This window comes from Tachyglossus aculeatus, chromosome 3 (assembly GCF_015852505.1).
Source record: "Tachyglossus aculeatus isolate mTacAcu1 chromosome 3, mTacAcu1.pri, whole genome shotgun sequence".
Classification (NCBI taxonomy): domain Eukaryota; kingdom Metazoa; phylum Chordata; class Mammalia; order Monotremata; family Tachyglossidae; genus Tachyglossus; species Tachyglossus aculeatus.
The window spans coordinates 69,791,626-69,813,569 of NC_052068.1; the positions used below are offsets into that span (position 1 = coordinate 69,791,626).

The window sequence follows — 21,944 nt, forward strand, 5'->3', positions numbered from 1 at the left end:
TGCCTGAACTTGGACCGTTTCTCTTGGGGTGACTCCTTGATTGCTTCCTGAATCTTTGTGTTCCCTTTTCTGAGTCTCTCTGAACAGCAGATTTTGGCGGGGTGGGGGGGGCGGGGCGGGAAGGTTGGGCGTCTGAAATGAAAATGACTGGACGTAAAGGATGACTGGACGTAAAGGCCTCTGGTTCCAAGTCCAGACAAGGAGTAAGCCCTGTAATAATAATAATGATGATGGTATTTGTTAAGCGCTTACTGTGTGCCAGGCACTGTTCTAAGCACTGGGGTTGATAATAATAATAATAATAATAATAGCAAGCGCTTACTATGTGCAGAGCACTGTTCTAAGCACTGGGGAATTTACAAGGTGATCAGGTTGCCCCACATGGGACTCACAGTCTTAATCCCCATTTTCCAGATGAGGTAACTGAGGCCCAGAGAAGTGAAGTGACTTGCCCAAAGTCACACAGCCGACGAGTGGCGGAGCCGGTATTTGAACCCATGACCTCTGACTCCAAAGCCCGGGCTCTTTCCACTGAGCCACGCTGCTTCTATTAGATTACAATCTAATGGGGTTGGACACATTCCCTGTCCCACTTAGGGCTCACAGTCTTAATCCCCATTTAACAGATGACAGAACTGAGGCCCAGAGAAGGGAAGTGACTTGCTATAATAAGCCCTCCTAAAATCACATCTCCACTAGGCTTTCCCTGACTCCATTTCCCCTACCCACCTTCCCCTCCGTGTTGCCTCTGCACTAGGATCTGTACCCCTTAAGCACTTGATATTTACCCCACCCTCAGCTCCACGGCAGAGAAGCAGTGTGGCTCAATGGAAAGAGCATGGGCTTGGGAGTCGGAGGTCACGGGTTCTAATCCTAGCTCCACCAATTGCCAGCTGTGTGACCTTCCTCATCGCTCTGACTGGCTCCTTTTATTTACCCTCACTCCCAGCCCCAAAGTACTTGTGTACATATTTGTAATTTATTTATATCAGTGTCTGTCTCCCTCTTTAAACCATAAGCTTGTTGTGGGCAGGGAATGTGACTGTTTATTGTTATAATGTACTCTCCCAAGTGTTTAGTACAGTGCCCTGCACATAATAAGCGCTCAAGAAATACAATGGTATTGAATAAATGAATACAGTACAAGCTTTTCTTGGATGGCAGACCAGGGGTGGATGGGTCTTCTAAGCAGTACCATGTCAGTGTCACCGACGGCAGTTTAAAGAAACCTGTAAGAAAGATGAGGATTTTGACAATCAATCAGTGCTGTAGTTATTGGATGTTTAACATACGTGGAACACTTTACTAAACGGTTGGAAGGGTACAATGGAATAAGTATACGGCACCCCGGCTCTTAAGGATCTTACAGTTTGATGCTGGGGTGGAGGCAACAAACCTCATTGTGGCTCAGTGGAAAAATAATAATAATAATGATGGTATTTGTGGAAAGAGCCCGGGCTTGGGAGTCAGAGGTCATGGGTTCCACCACTTGTTGGATGTGTGACTTTGGTCAAGTCACTTCACTTCTCTGTGCCTCAGTTACCTCATCTGTAAAATGGGGATGAAGACTGTGAGCCCCACCTGGGACCACCTGATCACCTTGTATCCCCCCAGTGCTTAGAATAGTGCTTCACACATAGTAACATTCCCCCGGGCCTGGAATGCCCTCCCTCTGCCCATCCGCCAAGCTAGCTCTCTTCCTCCCTTCAAGGCCCTACTGAGAGCTCACCTCCTCCAGGAGGCCTTCCCAGACTGAGCCCCTTCCTTCCTCTCCCCCTCGTCCCCCTCTCCACCCCCCTCGTCTTGCCTCCTTCCCTTCCCCACAGCACCTGTATATATGTATATATTTGTACATATTTATTACTCTATTTATTTTACTTGTACATATCTATTCATTTTATTTTGTTAGTATGTTTGGTTTTGTCTCCCCCTTTTAGACTGTGAGCCCACTGTTGGGTAGGGACTGTCTCTATATGTTGCCAACTTGTACTTCCCAAGTGCTTAGTACAGTGCTCTGCACACAGTAAGCGCTCAATAAATACGATTGATTGACTGATAGTAAGCGCTTAACAAATGCCCTTATTATGATTATTAAACCTGTAGTTTGAAAAGGGGTCACTTCGCCCGAAATGCAAACGGCCATCGGGCCTCTAGCTCGGATCCGAAATCCAGGCCAGCGCTCTGCACACGGTAGGCGCTCAATACCTTCATTCAATCTTATTTACTGAGCGCCTACCGTGTGCAGAGCACTGTACTAAGCGCTTGGGAAGTACAAGTGGGCAACATCTAGAGACGGGCTGGGATTGAATGAATGAATGAAAACCCATTCCTCATTTCAGTGGCATGACATCGTCCCCCAAGCATCCAGCTCCACCTCTCCGCCCGGAACGGAGCCAACACACGCCCCCTTCGCCGTTTTCCCAACGCTCCTCCTCGCCCCTCGAATCGTCTCCCGTTACGGATTAAGTTGGGATTTATTTCTTTTTTCCTAGAAAGCCCGGAAGGAGAGCGGCAGGCAGAGTTATTCTCCATTTTGGGGGGGATTTTGGGGGTGGGTGGGGGGAAGAATCCGGGTGGAGGTGGCAGCCTGCGATCGAGCCTCGTCCTGGGAGGGAAGAAGGAGGAAAGTGGTGGCAGAGGGCAGGAATCCCAGGCGCTGCTTCCAGTTACCCGGCCTGATTGGCAGCGGGAAGAGAGGGAAAGCCAAAACGGGGGGCGGGGAATCGGCCGGCTCGGGGAGACAAAGGAGGATTTGCACAGGCCCACGGTAATGCTACTTTCGGGGGGCCGGGCCGGAGGTGGGGGGGCCCTGCATGCCAGCAGAAGGGAGGGCAGTTTCTGGGGCTTGATGGCCCCGAGAAGGGCGGTTTCTATAGCCCCCCTCTTTTATCTTTTCTGTGCTAGGGCAGTTTCTGCACCTTTATCAGAGGGCAAAGGGGGAAAGGGAGCAGGGTTAGGCCTGCCATCACGTGTCCGGGCCCCGAGCTTCCCCCTCTGTTCTTCCGGGTTGCGGGTTCGAGTCCTCCCCGCGGGCACCTCCCCTGCAAGGTCAGTGTCCGGCCGGTGCTGCTGTGCTGAGCGCCCCCGAAGGGGGCCCGGGGGTTCCTGGGCCCCCCTCTGCAGGGGTGGGGTTGGGGGGGGGGGGGTCCCGGCCACAGAGAAGCAGCGTGGTCAGTGGAAAGAGCCCGGGCTTTGCAGTCAGAGGTCACGGGTTCGAGTCCCGGCCCTGCCACTTGTCAGCTGGGTGACTGCGGGCGAGTCACTTCAAATTTATTTATTTATTTATTTGACTTGTACATATCTATTCTATTCATTTTATTTTGTTAGTATGGTTGGTTTCGTTCTCCGTCTCCCCCTTTTAGACTGTGAGCCCACTGTTGGGTAGGGACTGTCTCTATATGTTGCCAACTTGTACTTCCCAAGCGCTTAGTACAGTGCTGTGCACACAGTAAGCGCTCAATAAATACGGTTGATTGATTGATTCTCTGGGACTCAGTGACCTCATCTGGAAAATGGGGATTAAGACTGTGAGCACCCCCACCGTTGTTGGGCAGGGACCGTCTCTATATGTTGCCAATTTGTCCTTCCTAAGCGCTTAGAACAGTGCTCTGCACACAGTAACTGCTTAATAAATACGATTGAATGAATGACAGCCTGATCCCCTTGTAACCTCCCCGTTCACTCAATCGTATTTATCGAGCGCTTGCTGTGTGCAGAGCACTGTACTAAGCGCTTGGGAAGTACAAGCTGGCAACATAGAGAGACAGTCCCTACCCAACAGTGGGCTCACAGTCTAGAAGGGGGAGACAGAGGACAAAACATATTAACAAGCGCCTAGAACAGTGCTTTGCACAAAGTAGTGCTTAACAAATGCCATCACTATTATTATTATTGTTATCCCGGCCCGCTGCCCCCCCGTTTGCAGGGGGGCGGTGAGGCACGGATTGAAAATTCACACTTTTAACTGGGGCAGCCGCCTCCCTCGCCTTCCCGGGAGACTTAGAAATAGCGGTTTCTCTCCCCAGGGAGAGGGCCGCGACCAGTCCGGCCCAGAGACAGCAGAGGACAAGATGGGAGTCTTATGCCTGCACTTGGGGAGAGCTGCAGCCCCTTGACCTTCCTTTCCACCCTTTTCTTTCCTCCTGCTCCCCGCCTTTCCTTCCCCCCAATTTCCCCTCTGCCCCCTTTGCCCTTGGTGCAGCCGGCCTGGCGAATGCCCTTGTGGGAGGTCACCTCCGCTTGGGAAAAGGAGGCAGCACCGCCAGTCCGGGAAGTGGGATGTGTTTATGCTTTGACCACGTGGCAGATGCACCGTTTCCTTACCTCGATTATTTTCCGCCCCTACACGCACCGCCAACTGGTGTCTGTCGGTGGAGAGGCTGGTAGAGGTTGCTACAGGCCCCCGTTTGGGGTTGTGGAGGGAGAGAGGCAGGCCCGACTGAAATATCTCTAATTATCTCTCCGACCTTCTCAAGAATTCTTGCCTCTCCTTCACCTCCTCAGTCAAGCAATACGTGGCATTTATTAATAATAATAATAACGGCACTTGTTAAGTGCTTACTATGTGCAAAGCACTGTTCTAAGCGCTGGGAGGGATACAAGGTGATCAGGTTGTCAATCAATCAATTGTATTTATTGAGCGCTTACTATGTGCAAAGCACTGTTCTAAGCGCCGGGAGGGATACAAGGTGATCAGGTTGTCAATCAATCAATCAATCGTATTTATTAAGCACTTACCGTGTGCAGAGCACTGTACTAAGCGCTTGGGAAGTACAAGTTGGCAACATATAGAGACAGTCCCTACCCAGCAGTGGGCTCACAGTTGACTGGTAATATTTATTGGGCGCAGAGCACTGTGTTAGACTAAGGGTGCCGGGCCCTGCGGCCAGCCCGCCTGCCCTGACCCGTCTCATGTCCCTTGTGGGGCTACCAGTCTTAATCCCCATTTTACAGATGAGGTCACTGAGGCACAGAGAAGTAAAGTGACTTGCTCAGAGCCACACAGCTGACAAGCAGTGGAGCTGGGATTAGAACCCATGACCCCTGACTCCTAAATCCATGCTCTTTCCACTGAGCAACAATGCTTCTCATAAAGCAATTATTAAGCAATGACTGCAAGAAGAGCACCTGTACTAACCCATCGTTGGGCAGGGATTGTCGATGTTGCTGAATTGTACTTTCCAAGCGCTTCATACAGTGCCCTGCACACAGAAAGTGCTCAATAAGTGCGATTGAACGAATGAGTGAACTAAGCTCTTGGGAGGGTACATTTGCAACGAAGTCAGTGAGCCCGCTGTTGGGTAGGGACTGTCTCTATGTGTTGCCGACTTGTACTTCCCAAGCGCTTAGTCCAGTGCTCTGCACACAGTAAGCGCTCATTAAATACGATTGATTGATTGATTCCCTTGAAAAAGGAGTTTATTGTACCACTAACTCTGGTTCTGTGTCCCCTTTTGTAAACCCCATCGGTTACTACAGTTGCAGGGGTGTGTTTAATCTCCTTAAGTGTTTATCTAAGGCTTTTGATTGCTTTTTATGGCCTTCGCTGGTGGAATTGGTTTTTGTCCAAGACAGAGCGTATCTCCCACTGGCCAAGGAAACTTCTTTGAAACTGGTAGAGTGTCCCTATTCCCTTTTCATGCTCTTCTACCCTGTAGTAAGTCCAGAGAGGCCTGTTATACGGTATGCAGAGGATTTTGTGATCTGAAAAATCTCCCTTACATGCCCAAAGCCTTGGGGTGAGGTTGAAGGTGTTGGACTATAAAAGTACAATAATGTCGAGGCACTGGGGAGACCTGGGGGTTTGGCTTATTGTCTCAGCTGTGTGGGATGAAAGAGAAAGGAAAGGCCAAGGTTAGTGGTCAGAGTGGGCATTGACTGTTTAAAATGGCCAGAAGCCAGCCTGAGGATCTCCAGAAGAACAACCCTGCTTTGTATTTAGTTTACGGGGTCCCTGATGTCAAAAGCAGCATGATTCCTTTAGCTGAGTTGGTTCAGTGGAAGGCAAGCCCAGAAGAATCCCCAATCCAAAAGCACTCCAAGAGTTGTTAAAAAAAAAACAAAAAACAAACAAAAAAAAACTTGTTCCAACATCTGGAGAGTTGAGGGCTCTAACTGGGCTAAGCCTCTCTATCGGCTCAGATCCACCAGTTCGCCTTCTTCCGCAGTGCCTTCTGCCCTCTCCTTTCCCTTCCTGCCCCCCGAACTCGCAAATTAGGCTTCTAGGTTAAACCTGGCTGTAAGCCTGGGGTTGGGAAGTGGGAGAAGGGAAGGGGATAGTAGGATCTTTCAAAAAATATCAGCTCTCGGTGAGGCTGGGACTTTAAAAAAGAAAGCCTTCCTCCACTTGTCTTCTCCTAGTTTAGTAATAACGATAAGAGCAATGATGGTGATGCTTTTTCAAATTTGCAATTCGACGTGATTCCACTGCCGGGCTTGGCAAAAGGGGAGTACGCCCCATCTTAATATTTACAGTCTGTTTACTCAACCATTTCCTAGTTTTAATAATAGTTTAAGCTTTTATTCAGCTATTGGGACATAATTTCTGGACCACCTCCTGCTTATTACTTTCCTCTTGAGCAGAAGTAAGGAAACAAATGTCACGGGGTAAAAAGCTCACTGCCGTCCCCCTGGATAGCCGGCTGGAGAGAGAAAACAGAACAGAGTATGTCAAGGACACGGCAAGGTGAACTCTTAAGACTGCCCACAGTTTTCCTTTTATGTGCTTTGCTTCCTTGCCTTTGCTCTGATTGGGAAGAGAGCTGTGATAGTCCCTGGCCAGCCTGTGACCACGGATGAGGAATTTGGGAGGATTCTACTACCAATGGGCTCCAGAATTACATTAATCTCTTACTCTGTGCTACCCAAGCTATAGCCCCATCTGTCCCATAAGCATTATAGTGTTTGAGTAACTCCCAAGAAATAGAGTAGAGCTTCGAAACCTGGCCAGGCATTCTTTCAACCACAAACCACCCACAGAGAAGATCTGCTTACCCGGCCAAACCCGGGGTTGCAGATCCCCATGGCAGGGTGGATGCCTGTGCGCCTGGACCTGTTGATTTTTCTCCCAACATGGGGTGCCAAGTCCTGCCCATCCTCACGTCTTCTGCTCTGGGCGGAGTGGCACAGGTTGGGAGGTGGCGAGGGAGAGGCGAGTAGCTGAGTCCTGGCCCTGGCTTACCTTGGTATCCTCGAGGGAGCAGGAACTACTAGATTAGAGAAGCAGCGTGGCTCAGTGGAGTCAGGATGTGAGTTCTAATCCCGGCTCTGCCACTTGTCTGCTGGGTGACCTCGGGCAAGCCACTTAACTTCTCTGTGCTTCAGTTACCTCATCTGTAAAACGGGGATTAAGGCTGTGAGCCCCATGTGAGACAACCTGATTACCTTGTATCTACCTCAGTGCTTAGAACAGTGCTTGGCACATAGTAAGTGCTTAATAATTATGGTATTTGTTATTATTATTATTATTATTATCATTATTATTATTATTATGTGGCAGCAGACTGCCAACACTAATGATCTGATTTGGCTGCAAGCACTTGAGAGTGAGCCGGATACATAGATTCTATGTATAGGAAACTCTAGTCCAACCCCCAAAACTCAGTTACCCTTGTAGCTTTCCCCTCCAAGCCGACATGTTTCACGTCAGTCTTTTGGGTCCCACTACTAACCATCCTAATGCAGGATAGAGCCGGCCGTCCTTAGGCATCTCCTAGCTTCACCATGGCCTCCTGCCTGCCCTGGAGCTGGTGCTTAATTATCTGGCTGCAGTCCCCAATCCCAGGTACAGGTGACCCGAGTTTGAAGGAGGCTGGCTCTGGATCCGCCCTAGCTTGTCATCTGCACCCAGGGCCCCCGCCTTGTTTCCTCTTGGCTCCTCCGATTGATCAGATCGGTCAACGCTTGAAATCGGACTCGAGGTGGAACTTGGTGAAACCAAGCGTGGGCCCTGGGATCCAGTGCAATGAGTACAAGTTCTAGCCGCCCCGCGGCTCTGCTCGTCTCTTGGGTGATGATGGGCAAGGTACTTAACCTCTTTGGGCTGCCGTTTCCTCGTCTTTGAGGTGGGAATAATAAATACATGCCTGCCTTTCCTTACCTCAAAGAGATCCCGTGAAGAGAAAAATGAGATAAGTAATGTGAATGTTCTACAGGAAAATGAAAATGCTATACCAATAAGCACAGGTTCTGGGAGTCAGAGGACCTGTGTTCTGATTCCGCTTCTGCCGCTTACCTTGCTGGGTGACCTTCACTTGTCTTCAGAGTTTCCTCCTTTGTAAAATGGGGATTTAATGTCTGTTCTCTCACCCTCTTAGGTTGTGAGCCCCATGAGGGACAGGGACTGTGTCCCGTGTGATTATCTTGAATCTACCCCAGTGCTTAGAACACTGCTTGGCATAGAGCGCTTAAGAAATGCTATAAATATTATAATTTTAAAAGAGGGTCATGTTTTCCTCTGTACCTCTGTTCCTTAGGCCTAGGCTGGCTCTGTTTTCTGGCCTTCTCCAACATTTTCACCTGTAGGTCAGTGATCCTTTATTGAGTGCCAGCTTCCCAAACGGACAGATGAGCTATCATGTGAACTTTACCTTCATCCCTCCCTGGATTCTGCAGTTCATTTGTGCACTGAATTTTTCTGTCACCAGCTACACTCAAATGGAGAAGCAGCCTGGCCTAGTGGATAGGGCATGGGCCTGAGAATCAGAAGGACCCGAGTTCTAATCCTGGCTCTGCCTCTTGTCTGCTGTGACCTTGGGCAAGTCAGTTCTCTGTTCCTGTTACCTCATCAATAAAGTGGGGATTGTGAGTCCCATGAGGCACATGGCCTGTGTCCAACCTGATTAGCCTGTACAGCACTTACTATAGTGCCTGGCACATAGTAAGTGCTTGACAAATACCATTAAAAAATGGGTGTCTGTCTCCCCTATACCTGTGGGACTGATTCTCACCTGGACTCCACTTTGTCTTTTTCATTAAGGGCGTTGGCATGGAAATCCCCTTCTCCCCTGTTTTGTAACTGCAAGTATTCTCCCTTAAGGTCCCTGCCCCTTGTCTTGGATGAATGTATTGATTCCCGGGTCTTCCCCTGTTCTTCTCCCATGTCTGTGGGGAAGGTCACCCTTATCTGTATATGGGTCATCATCCCTTTGGCAGTTCGAGAACCTCATTCCACAGCAATATTCACTGTGGATATGCTTTTACCTGACTACATTTGTTTTTATATGTGGAGCCCTTGTATGCTTTCACATCAGATATCTTGGCAGTGTGGTCTAGTGGACAGAGTATGGGTTCTGGGCCCCACTCTGCCACTGGCCTGCTGGATGACCTCTACCTCCTTATCGGTAAAATGGGGATCATAATGCCTTCCTCTCCCTATCTCACAGAGACGTTGTGAGGATAAAATGGGATAATTGATGTGAAAGTGCTTTGGAAATGTTAAAAGCATTGTAATCATAATAATAATGATGATGGTATTTGTTAATCACTTACTAAGTGCCAGGCACTGTTAAAAATAACAAGCTGCTTTTCCGCCTGTCAGAGTAGGGAGAAGTAGATGTCATTTTCCCCCTTTACAGCTGAGGAGACTGAGGTACGGGGAGGCTAAAAGACTGGTTGGAGATTATATAACCGGCCGGTGGCAAAGCTGAAACTTGAATCTAGGTTTTCTGGCTTCGAAATTCATCTTCCCACTGGACCATGCTGCGTGACGTTTAGTGCCACCATTACCTCATTCATCCCTCCAGGGCCGAAGAGTCATTGGCAAGCCTCCTGTTTCACCTGAGGTACCCCATGCAGTCACATGCTCTCCTGGAGAGACCCAAGCAACGTGACACTCAGGCCAGTAATCTAATGTCAAATATTGTCATCAAGGACCTCTACACAAGACATTGCAGATGAACAATTAGGAGAGATTTGAGTAGAGAGATCTGGCAGTTCTGCTTGTGAAAGGCCATTATTAGGGAAATGGAATAAAAGTGAATGTGGAAGCAACAAATTTTGCTCTGGTTGAGGCAGGGAAGGGAAATGCCGAGTGGGGGTTCACAGTGCTAGGGCCCCCCAGGAAGGCTTGCTCCCACATGGAATCCAACTGTGGTCCAGAGCAGGGCACCTGGGATGGGGGTGAGGAAAGATTTAGCCAGCCTGTTGTCCTTGGCTAACTCCTCTTCAAGGAAGCACCTGACAGACAAAAACTGCATTTCTGAGACAGTCCGGATAATACTTGGCCTCTAGTGTTTGAAATCTTTCCCCCAAAATTCCCACATCTCAGCAGCCCTGGGTCTAGCTCTAAAAGTTCCCAGCTTTTGCTGTCTCTAATTGTTCCAAGCCATGCTGCTACCTACATAGTCAGGAAGCCTGGTTCCGCAGGCCGAGTCACACAACCCCGTTGTTTTTGTTTGACGGTGAAATTAATACTCTTCTCTGGGATTGGGAACAGACCCTTTCCCCTTCCCTCTCCTTCTGGGAAAAAACCCCTCCCATGACATGGTCACTGCCTTGCTTGTGTTAGCAGAATCCTCAATATTGCCACCAGCCTTCTCTCTCCACCCTTAAATCCTGGTGTGTGTATTATGAAGTACAATCCAGCAGTCACTGAGAAACAGGAGTCTGAACACCTGGATTCTAATCCTGGCTCTTCCACGTGTCTGTTGTGTGACTGACCTTGGGCAAGTCACTTAATTTCTCTTAAATTCACTTAAATTCTCTGGGACTCAGTTTCCTCATGTGTAAAATAGGAATAAACTTCCTAATCGGCCTCCTACTTAAACTGTGTGCTCTATGTGGGACAGGGAAAGTTTGGTTTGATTAGCTTGGTGCTTAGTACAGTGCTTGATACATGAGAAGCAGCGTGTCTCCGTGAAAAGAGCGTGGGCTTTGGAGTCAGAGGTCATGGGTTCTAATCCTGGCTCCGCCACTTGTCAGCTGGGTGACTTTGGGCAAGTCACAACTTCTCTGAGTCTGTTACCTCATCTGTAAAATGGGGATTAAGACTGTGAGCCCCACATGGGACAACCTGTTCACCTTGTATCCCCCCAGTGCTTAGAACAGTGCTTTGCACATAGTAAGCACGTAACAATTGCCATCATTATATTATTATTATCAGTGCTTAAGCAATACTACAATTATAAATTACTATTATTATTGGACCTACTTTATTCATTTGTGAATTTATTGATGTCGGAGACATACCTCCTCACTGTGTCTCGTTCTCGCCTGTCCCGCCGTTGACCCCTGGCCCACATCCTCCCCCTGGCCTGGAATGCCCTCCCTCTGCCCATCCGCCAAGCTAGCTCTCTTCCTCCCTTCGAAACCCTACTGAGAGCTCACCTCTTCCAGGAGGCCTTCCCAGACTGAGCCCCTTTTTTCCTCTCCCCCATCCCTCCGCCCTACCTCCTTCTCCTCTCCACAGCACCTGTATATATGTTTGTACAGATTTATTACTCTATTTGTTTTAGTTGTACATTTTTACTATTCTATTTTGTCAGTGATGTGCATCTAGCTTTACTTCTATTTATTCTGATGACTTGACACCTGTCCACGTGTTTTGTTGTCTGTCTCCTCCTTCTGTGACTGTAAGCCCGTTGTTGGGTAGGGGCCGTCTCTATATGTTGCCAACTTGTACTTCCCAAGCGCTTAGTACAGTGCTCTTCACACAGTAAGCACTCAATAAATATGATTGAATGAATGCCCTTCTTATCAGTATGGTGTAGACATAAATGCATTCATATGAATACCTCTAATAAGCCAACCCAAACCGAACAATATCCCCAGCTATAAGATTTTCTAAAAGATGAGCAAAGCTCCTTCTGTGATCAGGGTTTTGTCTGCCTAGCTTCCTCCAGTTCTCCCACTTCTTGAACTATGATGATTTCTAAATTCCTGGACCATTTGTGTCTCTGACTTCTGTGTGTTCTTTTGCTTTTAATCATATTCTGTATTTATCAGTCTGTGTCTACCGTTTTCCCCCATGTGGTTCAAAATGTCTCAAAAGCAGGAACAATGTGTTTTTCCTCGGTCGTATGTTCATCAAACACGGGCTTCAGTTCTGCTCTCTGCATCCAGTAATAATGGTAATAATAATGTTGGTATTTGTTAAGCACTTACTGTGGGCCGAGCACTGTTCTAAACACTGGGGTAGATACAGAGTATTCAGATTGGATGCAGTGTCTGTCTCACGTGGGGCTCACAGTCTTAATCCCCATTTTACAGATGAGGGAACTGAGGCACAGAGAAGATAAGTGAGTTCCTCAAAGTTCCACAGCAATAGGTGTGAAGTCTGTTTTTTTTTGCACACAGAAGGTGCTCAATAAATTCTGATGAGCTTACTGTTGCCTTCTCCTGTTTATATCCCTCAGCTAAAAGGAGGAAACAGGCCTAACAGAGTATCAGGGGTGCGGTTGTGAAGGCTTCCCAATGTCGGCCTTCTGTGACTTTTGGTTCTTGTTCCTACCCTCTTGAGAGTTTAGTCAGGGAAGGCTTCTTGGAGGAGATATGATTTTAGTAGGGCTTTGAAGACGGGGAGAGCTGGGGTCTGTGGGATGTGAAGGGGGAGGGAGTTGAAGTCCAGAGGGAGGACGGGAGCAAGGTGTCGATGGCAAGATAAACGAGATGGAGGTACCGTGTGGATCCCATGCCTGTAGGAGCTGTGGGCAGAGAGCATCTGGACACATCCTGTAGACCGTAATCTCATTTTTGGCAGGAAATGTGTCCACCAGCTCTGAAATATTGTCCTCAGTACAGTGTTCTGCACACAGTAAGTGCTCAATAAATACCCTGCTGGATTGATTGACTGGAGGCTCCTTAATCTGCCAGTCTGGCATCCCCAAACTGGCCAAATATTGTACAGTGCTCAGATTGGGAGACGAACTGGTGATGGCTCCCATCCGATCTGCCTCCAGGGCCGAGGGGCTCCACTTTCTTCCAGGAGGGAGGGAGGCAGGTGTAGGATTCTCTAGAGTGCAAGAGGAACTGCTTCAGTTGTGTCCAGAGTTGTCAAATGGTGCCTATGCTTGATACATACGTCACAAGGGTACTTCCCCGAATCCTTCCTGCCTTTATTCCATTCCGTTTATGCCAGTCATCAGTCAGATTTGTATTGTACTCTCCCAAGCACTTAGGACAGTGCTCTGCATACAGTAAGTGCTTAGTAAATACTGATTGATTTGACAGTCTGTACAACTTCCAGCTTCCCCACGTTTTCTAAAAATCCATATTCCTGTGTATATTTCTGTAAAGATGCAACTGTCTCGGTATCTTAAAATCAGGCTACTTTATTCCCTCCAACCCCCTCACCACCTCCTCCTAAATTCATCTTTTGTTGGGGCCGCTAAAACCAGTTACCCCTGAAGCTTCTAGCTCCTGGCAGTTTTTTTTATTTCCCCTCCATTTTGTTGCACTTTTTTCCCCTTATCGGTTTCAGGCTTTGCCAGAATGCTGCTCCTTGTGGAATAGGGACTGTGATCTGATTGTATGTACCTGCTGCAGTGCTAGGCACCTAATAAGTGCTTAACAAATATCACAGTGGCTATCCAATCAATCAATGGGATTTATTGAGTGCTTACTTATGTGCAGAGCACTTGGGAGAGAACAATCCAACAGAGATAGCAGACACATTCTCTGCCCACCGGAATGTAGTCTACAGAAGAGCTTAGAGTCCCTTAATTATATGTATTTATTGAGCACAGAGCACTGTACTAAGAGCCTGGGAGAGCACAGTATAACAGAATCTACACGCCTTTTATTCAAAGTCCACTGTATTTGCAGTGTCATTGAGTTTCCTTGCACCCATTGTTCTTCTGTCTGCTCTGCTGCTCAAATTGGGAAAATCTTCCACCACCATCCTGCCAAACCCATCCTCTAATTGTCTATCACTCCCCTCTGTTAGTAGGCCTTGGCTTCCTCCTAGCTTTCAGAGTGGATTGTAGATGTGGCCTTTTTTGAAACTAACCTCAATAGTAGGGTCATATTGATCTTTACTGTGATTACTGTTGTTTTTATTCATTGTATTCATTTATTATTTATTGATTCATTATTGGTGATCCCCTACATTATCTTAATTATAATTCATCATGATGGTTGATGTGTTATTTCTGGAAATGGGCCTGTAGGGTGTTCACAGCTTAAAATGGGAAGAGGAAAAAAACACCAGGAGATAACTAGACAAATTCAATGCAAAGCAAGAATGTAGCAATCAATTAGTAGTGTTTACTGAGCACTTACTGTGTCTAGAAGTACTGTAGGCTTAGGAGAGTAGAGTTGGCAAACATGATTCCTGCCCTCCTGCCCTCAAAGAATTTACAGTGAACTACAAAGAGAGGTAGCAGCCAGCCCCTTTTTTTAATGGTATTTGTTAAACATGTACCGTATGCCTGGATCTGTTCTAAGTGCTGGGGTAAAATGCAAGCCAGTCAGGTTGGACACAATCCTTGTCCCACGTGGGGCTCACAGTCTTTGTCCCTATTTTACAGATGAGGTAACTGAAGCCCAGAAAAGTGAAGTGGCTTTCCCAAGTGCAGCAGGCAAGTGGCAGAGCTGGGATTAGAACCCAGGTCCTCCTGACTCCTTGCTGCATGAAAAGTCCTGAGGCTTCTTTTTCTCATTTTTTTGTACCGTTTTGGTGTTTAAGCTCTTAATATGTACCAGGCACTATGCTAAGCACTAAGTAGATACAGTGTCAGGTTGGACACAGTCCCTGTCCCACGTGGGGTTTACAGTCTTAATCCCATTTTACAGATGAGGTAACTGAGGCTCAGAGAAGTGAAGCGACTTGCTGAAGGTCACGCAGCAGGCAAGTGGTAGAGCCAGGATTAGAACCTTCTGACGCTCTATTCGCTAGACGACACTGCTTCTCCTTCCTCCGAGCAGGTCATCCCTCATCAGTTTAGTCGAGAACTTCCCAGCGTTGTAGTGGTTGTCGTGGGGATTTTGCCCCTGGTGCTGCTTGCAGCTGGGGAGGGGAGGTCTGGTGGTTTCAGGTGCCACCCCAGGGGGCCCTGGAACCCTGAGGGTGGGGAGCTCAGGACCAAGCGGCTGGACTTTCCAAGCGCTAAGTACAGTGCTCTGCACATAGTAAGCGCTCAATAAATACGATTGAAGGAGTGAATGCAGCTGCAGCTCCTACCTGCCCCTCTCTCCCCTCTATAAATGGGCCTAGAGACTGTTTGTACCAAGCCGTTGACTCAGGGTGTGCGGAGTGCGACAGGCCAGGGATGACTCGGAGGCCCCTCTTGGAACTGTTTTAGCATGCCACGTGGTGCCCAGCTGGTTGGCCAACTAAAAAACTCGGGTTAGATCACATTTCTAGGCAGGAGGGAAGGTCCTCATGTCTGCCTCAGCCCCTCCTCCTGTAGAGCAGGCCAGTGACCCCAAAGTGGTCCTTGGCATCGGGGCCCTGGCAACTGATGCTCCATCGGCACGTCAACTAAACATACATTGGAGTAATGTTCTGTGGACTTCTGTGTGGGTTCAGGGAACAGTGTGGGGAAATTCAGGTCCGGGTTGCAGCCGTACGTTTGGTGGGGAGAGGTAGGGGGTTCCCCAATGTTCAGTGTGTGGGGCAGTGGCCCCAGGCTTCCCTCCCCTAGTTTACACACAAGAGGAAGTAGGATAGACCAGTTGGAGGGTCAGGAGTCTGGTTTGGCTTTGACTTTTTGAATGACTTTGGGCAGAGTCAATCAATCGTATTTACTGAGTGCTTACTTTATGCAGAGCACTATAAGAAGTGCTTGGGATAGTACAGTACAACAGATTTGGTAGACCTGTTCCCTGCCCTCAAGGAACTCTCAGTCTGGAGGACCTTTCCAGCCACCTTTTGTATAACCTTTATGTTTGGGATCAGTTCTTGTTATTCCCATGTGATTCCATAGAAAGCAGTTTGGCTTAGTGGGAAGGGCAAGGGCCTGGGAGTTAGAGGACCTGTGTCCTCATCCTGGATCTGCCACATATTATTACTACTGCTACTACTACTACTACTACTACTACTACTACTAAAATGAAATGATGGTACTTATTAAGCTCTTACTGAGTGCCAAGCACAGTTCTAAGTACTGGGGTAGATAGAAGTTCAGGTTGGACACAGTCCCTATCCCACATGGGGCTTACCTTCAGATTTAATCCCCATTTCACGGATGAAGTAACTGAAGCACAGATAAATTAAGTGACTTGCCCAAGGTCACACAGCAGACAAGTGGCAGACCTGGGGTTAGAACCCATAACTCCAAGGCCTGTGCCCTTTCCACTAGGCCACACAGCTTCTCACACTGCCGCTTTTCTGCTGAATGACCTTGAGCAAATCACTTCCCTTCTCTGTGCCTCAGGTTCCTCATCAGTTAAATGGAGATTAAATGACTCTCAGTCTGTGAGCTCCAAATGTGACAGGGACTTTATCTGGCATGGCTATCTAGTAGAGAAGCAGCGTGGCTCAGTGGAAAGAGCAAGGGCTTTGGAGTCAGGGGTCATGGGTTCGAATCCCGGCTCTGCCAATTGTCAGCTGTGTGACTTTGGGCAAGTCACTTAACTTCTCTGTTCCTCAGTTCCCTCATCTGTAAAATGGGGATTAAGACTGTGAGCCCCCCGTGGGACAACCTGATTTCCTTGTAACCTCCCCTGTGCTTAGAACAGTGCTTTGCACGTAGTAAGCATTTAATAAATGCCATCATTATTATTATTATTAGCATCTACCGCAGTGCTTAGTACAGTGTTGGCATATAGTAAGTGCTTAACAAATACTACAATAATTATTGTTATTTATTATTTGGGAAGAGTGGAGGAGGTGAGGAGCGTAGGTGAGAGTGTGGTAACCCCAACCTTCCCCTAGCTTTTTGTTTGAATCTGTCAGGGAAGGGGAAAAAAGAGCCAGAGTGCTTTTAAGAGGCAGTAGATGCTCAGGGGTTTGATTTCATGACGTCCTCAGCCACAGAAGCAGCAATGGATTCCATCGGGGGCTGGTGGGGAGAACAGGAAAAGGTTAGTGTACAGCTTTCTTTGATTTTTAAACCCTGATCACAGTGGAAATTTTTTAAAAAATCCTCCCGCAGTGACAGGTGGTGGCTGTGGTAGCAGGGTGAAATATTAGCTTACCAAAACCCACTGCACCCGCCAAGTGAAAAGCCGACATGCCTACTAAATTTAGAGCTTTCGTTTGAGCAGGCTACCTATTTTAGAGAGATTCGGGGGTGATTCATCCATTTCAGTCCATAGAGAATGTAGAATGTTTACCCAAGGAGCCCAAGCTAGTGGTTGTGTCCCAAATCATTCAGGACATCATGGGAATCGCCTTGCTCCTGAGAACCCATTGGAGTTTGTCCTCATTCTCTTTTACTGTTTGAATTCATTAAGGACTTGTCAGGTTGGAAATATTACCTTGCTTGTTCAGTCTCTGTTTCCTCCCCCTCCTTAGGGGACAGGGAGGTTTAAGGAAGCCCCAGCAGTCCCAGCATGGCTCTCCGAGGCTTAGCTAGGACTTGTCCAAGAAGCTTTCCTTGGCAATGAAGCCCTGTTGGCCTGCCCCAAATCCAACCCATAGTTGCAGCGTGGCTCATCCTAAACTGTCATCCTAAACAGAAAAGCTCTCGGCAATACATTGGGCTGGAAATGCCAACTGAAGAAGAGTAGATTAATGTTAGCCATGTGTGGAATAATAGTAGTAATGATAATTATAGTATTTGTTCAATGCTGACTGTGTGTCAAGCACTGTTCTAAGCACTGGGGTAAATGCAAGCTATTCAGCTTGGACAGTCCCTGTCACACAGTCTTAATCCCTGTATGTATGTATCACCTGTATATATGTATATATGTTTGTACATATTTATAACTCTATTTATTTTACTTGTACATATCTATTCTATTTTATTTTGTAGTATGTTTGGTTTTGTCTCCCCCTTTTAGACTGTGAGCCCACTGTTGAGTAGGGACTGTGTCTATATGTTACTAATTTGTACTTCCCAGGCGCGTAGTACAGTGCTCTGCACACAGTAAGCGCTCAATAAATGCGATTGATGATGATGATATGTATATATGTTTGTACATATTTATACCTCTATTTATTTTACTTGTACATATCTATTCTATTTATTTTATTTTGTTAGTATGTTTGGTTTTGTTCTCTGTCTCCCCCTTTTAGACTGTGAGCCCACTGTTGGGTAGGGACTGTCTCTATATGTTGCCAACTTGCACTTCCCAAGCGCTTAGTACAGTGCTCTGCACACAGTAAGCGCTCAATAAATATGATTGATGATGATGATGATGAATCCCCTTTTGATAGGTGAGGTAACTGAGGTACAGAGAAGTGAAGTGACTTGGCTAAGGTCACGCAGCAAAGTTTGATCTGCACACAGTAAGTGCTCAATAAATACGATTGAATTGAATGAGAGTGGCGGAGCCGGGATTAGAATCCAGGCCCTCTTAACTCCCGGGCCTATGCTCAATCCTAGGCCATGCTGCTTTTTTTTTTTTTTTAAGGAAAAATATTCAAGTCAGGAGGATGCTTTGGCACTTTTACTCTTCTGACAATGGGGCAAGGATCATTGAGACCCTCTTCTGTTGCACTCTGCTAGTCCTAAAATCTTGCTCTGCATACAGTAGCACTCGGTTAATACTGTTTAATGACGGATAATCTAAAAACCTCAGTTTAAGCAATGAAAAATTTCAGCTCCCTCCTCCAAACATTTTGTAAGAGCTGCTAAACAAAGGAGGATGAATACATTTGACTTTGAGTTAATCTCCTTGGCCATCACCTGCAGTAGTTAAAATGCTTGGCAGCAGTGAAAGAATGATTAGCAGCCCACCACAAAAGTTCGGAGAAGGTAGAAGGATGAGAAAGAAAAAAGGACTTGGAGAATTTTCAACTGGATAATTGTCTCCATTGGCTGGGCCTTTTGTAGGGTGCTTCTCCCCTGGGGAGGGCAAGCTACTTTTATCAGTCTTAATTTGTCAGTTTCTCGTGTTCATTATCTCTCAGGGACCTTGTGAGGTTTGGAGATGGGGGCATGTTATCGTTGTTTCACTCTCATGCCAATGAGTTTAGTAAGTGCTTTTCCCAATGACATACTCAGCGAAGCCAAGAATAGAGCTGAATTTTTTTGATGCAGAGTTCAGGATTGCAGGGGGGGTGAGAGGGTGGTGTGTGTGTGTGTAGTAGAGAAGCAGTGTGGCTCAGTGGAAAGAGCACGGGCTTTGGAGTCAGAGGTCATGCGTTCAAATCCTGACTCTGCTGATTGTCAGCTGTGTGACTTTGGGCAAGTCACTTAGCTTCTGTGTGCCTCAGCTACCTCATCTGTAAAATGGGGATTGACTGTGAGCCCCCTGTGGGACAACCTGATCACCTTGTAACCTCCCCAGCACTTAGAACAGTGCTTTGCACATAGTAAGCGCTTAATAAATGCCATCATTGTTATTATTATTATTGCAAGGTCATTCTACCATTTCAATACCAGCTGTAGCCTGAATAAGAGTATTATTATTATACCTAGGTTAAAGTTCATTTTTCACAAAAGTGGCAGCACCAGTTTCTTATGCCAGACGTTGTATGATTCTGAGTGATTCAGGGTATCTTGCCTCATCTTTTAGCTCCATTTCCTTTCTTATTTTGTGTGGGGTAGACTACCTAGTGAGCACTGGATGTGGTGGCCCATGTTACTCTAATAATACGATGGTGTTGCATTAGTAACATTACATGTTACTGTGCCACTCGTCACATGTTACACCAGGCACAGAGCATAACATGATGCTATCATGGGAGCCATTTTTGCGGCAGTATGTCCATTCTGTTGCATTTCTCTCAGGGGGCCTCCGAGCCTCCCATTTGCTCCAGAGGTTTGTACTCTTCCGAGCAATAAATACAGTGCTGTGCACACAGTAAGTGCTAAATAAATACCATGGATGATGATGAATTTTGTGTTTCCCTTCCGGCTCTGCATGAACTCTGGAGCCGTGACTAACTTGCGAAATATGGAACTAGGAGAAGTGGCAGAGGCAGGCTTGGTGCTAAATTTTTTAAAAAATAATTAGCTATGTGTACAGATACAGTTCCATATTGGTACTGGATAGGGCATAGACCATGGCTGAAAACTGGATGGCCTATTATAAAACCAGAAACTGGCAATATTGTGTATGTGTGCATCTGCGTGAATGATGGGGTTTATTTAAATCAAGACCTAGACCGGGCATGTCTAACTCACGCCTGTGGATGAGCAACATGTGAAATTACACATAATAATGATAATAATTGTGGCATTTACCGAACTCTTATTTCATTTCAAGCACTGTACTAAACTCCGGGGTAGATACAAGACACAGGACAATCAGGTCGGATTCAGTCCCTGTCCTACACGGAGCTCACAGTCTAAGTTCAGTCAATCACTCAATTCCTCCCTAAGTTGGAGGGAGAACAGGTATTGAATCCCCGTTTTACAGATGAGGAAACTGAGGCACAGAGAAGTGATCTACCCAAAGTCACACAGGCAAGTGGCAGAGCTGGTACTAGAGCCCAGATCCTTTAACTCTCAGGACTGTGGGAGTTTCACTAGACCACACTGCTGCTTATTTCTTACACATCCTTATGGGAGCTGCAGTTTACTAATAAATTTTTCATAAATTTTTCATCCTATAATGCAGGTTTTTTTTTTGCAAAACCCCGAATTAATGAAAATCCACATTGAAGCCCCTGTGCATATGCACAAACCTTTCTTGTGTCGAAAGAACATTCCTGAACTCTGTAACAGCCTTCTAGCCAAAACGTGTAGTGAGGGCACCCATTATGGCAGAACTGAGTGTGACTGCAACTTTTTACATGGGTATGATTAATGAAAAGAATAAAAGGAAATGAAATCAGGGAATAGAAATATCTTATTTTCTTAATGGTGGGTGCCGCTTAGAGCTCAAGATGGGGGACAGGAAAGGCAAGAAGTGGAGACAGACACAGATTCATTTCTGCCCCCGCCAACCCATCTCTCTGTTTCTATCTCTCTCACACACTCCAACAGCAGGAGTTCAATGGAGTCAGTCTATCAGTGGTATTTATTGAGCACTTACTGTGTGCAGAACACTGTATTAAGGGCTTGGAAGAGCACAGTACAAAACAGAATTAGCAGATGTGTTCATTCAATCGTACTTATTGAACACTTACTGTGTGGAAAGCATAGTACTGAGAAGAGAAGCAGCGTGGCTTAGTGGAAAAAGCACGGGCTTGGAAGTTAGAGGAAATGGGTTCTAATCCCAGCTCCTCCACTTACCAGCTGTGTGACTTTTGGCAAGTCACTTAACTTCTCTGTGCCTCAGTTTCCTCTTCTGTAAAATGGGGAATAAGGCTGTAAGCCCCGCGTGGGACAACCTGATTACTGTGTAATAATAATAATGATGGCATTTAAGCGCTTACTATGTGCGAAGCACTGTTCTAAGCACTAGGGGGGATGCAAGGTGATTAGGTTGTCCCACATACGGCGCTCGGTCTTAATCCCCATTTTACAGATGAGGTAGTTGAGGCACAGAGAAGTTAAGTGACTTGCCCAAAGTCACACAGCAGACAACTGGCGGAGTCGGGATTAGAACCCAGGACCTCTGACTCCAAGCCCGTGCTCCTTCCACTGAGCCATGCTGCTTCTCTACCCCCATGCTTAGAACAGTGCTTGGCACATAGTAAACACTTAAAAAATACCATCATTATTATTAGTATTACTAAGCGACTAGGGAAGTACAACACGATAACAAGCAAACAGATTCCCCGCCCGCAAGGAGCTCACAGTCTAGAGAATGGAACAGCCCTGCTTCTGGGTGAGCTGCTCTTGGCATTGCTTCCTGGTGTTTTTAGTCTTGAGGTTTCAGGCACAGGATTTCTGTGTGGAAATCAGAAGACCCTTGTTAGGCATTCTCCCCTATTTAAAATGCATATTGGCGGAAATTATTACCAGATCATTTACCAGGACACTGTGGTCTCCCCCAGGAGAAACGCC

At 46.9% G+C, this 21,944-nt stretch overlaps 1 protein-coding gene across 2 annotated transcripts in view; it reads left to right on the forward strand.

Moving 5' to 3' along the window:
• Positions 1-2,603: 2,603 nt before the first annotated feature.
• NNT (nicotinamide nucleotide transhydrogenase) overlaps positions 2,604-21,944 on the forward strand; it is a 119,345-nt gene continuing 100,004 nt past the window's right edge. The window contains exons 1-2 of one of the 2 annotated variants that reach the window (XM_038743499.1): positions 2,604-2,767; positions 2,905-3,048. The gene's annotated coding sequence lies outside the window, so the exon portion shown is untranslated. The remainder of the gene's footprint in view (positions 2,768-2,904; positions 3,049-21,944) is intronic. The other variant, XM_038743500.1, reaches the window with a different exon arrangement.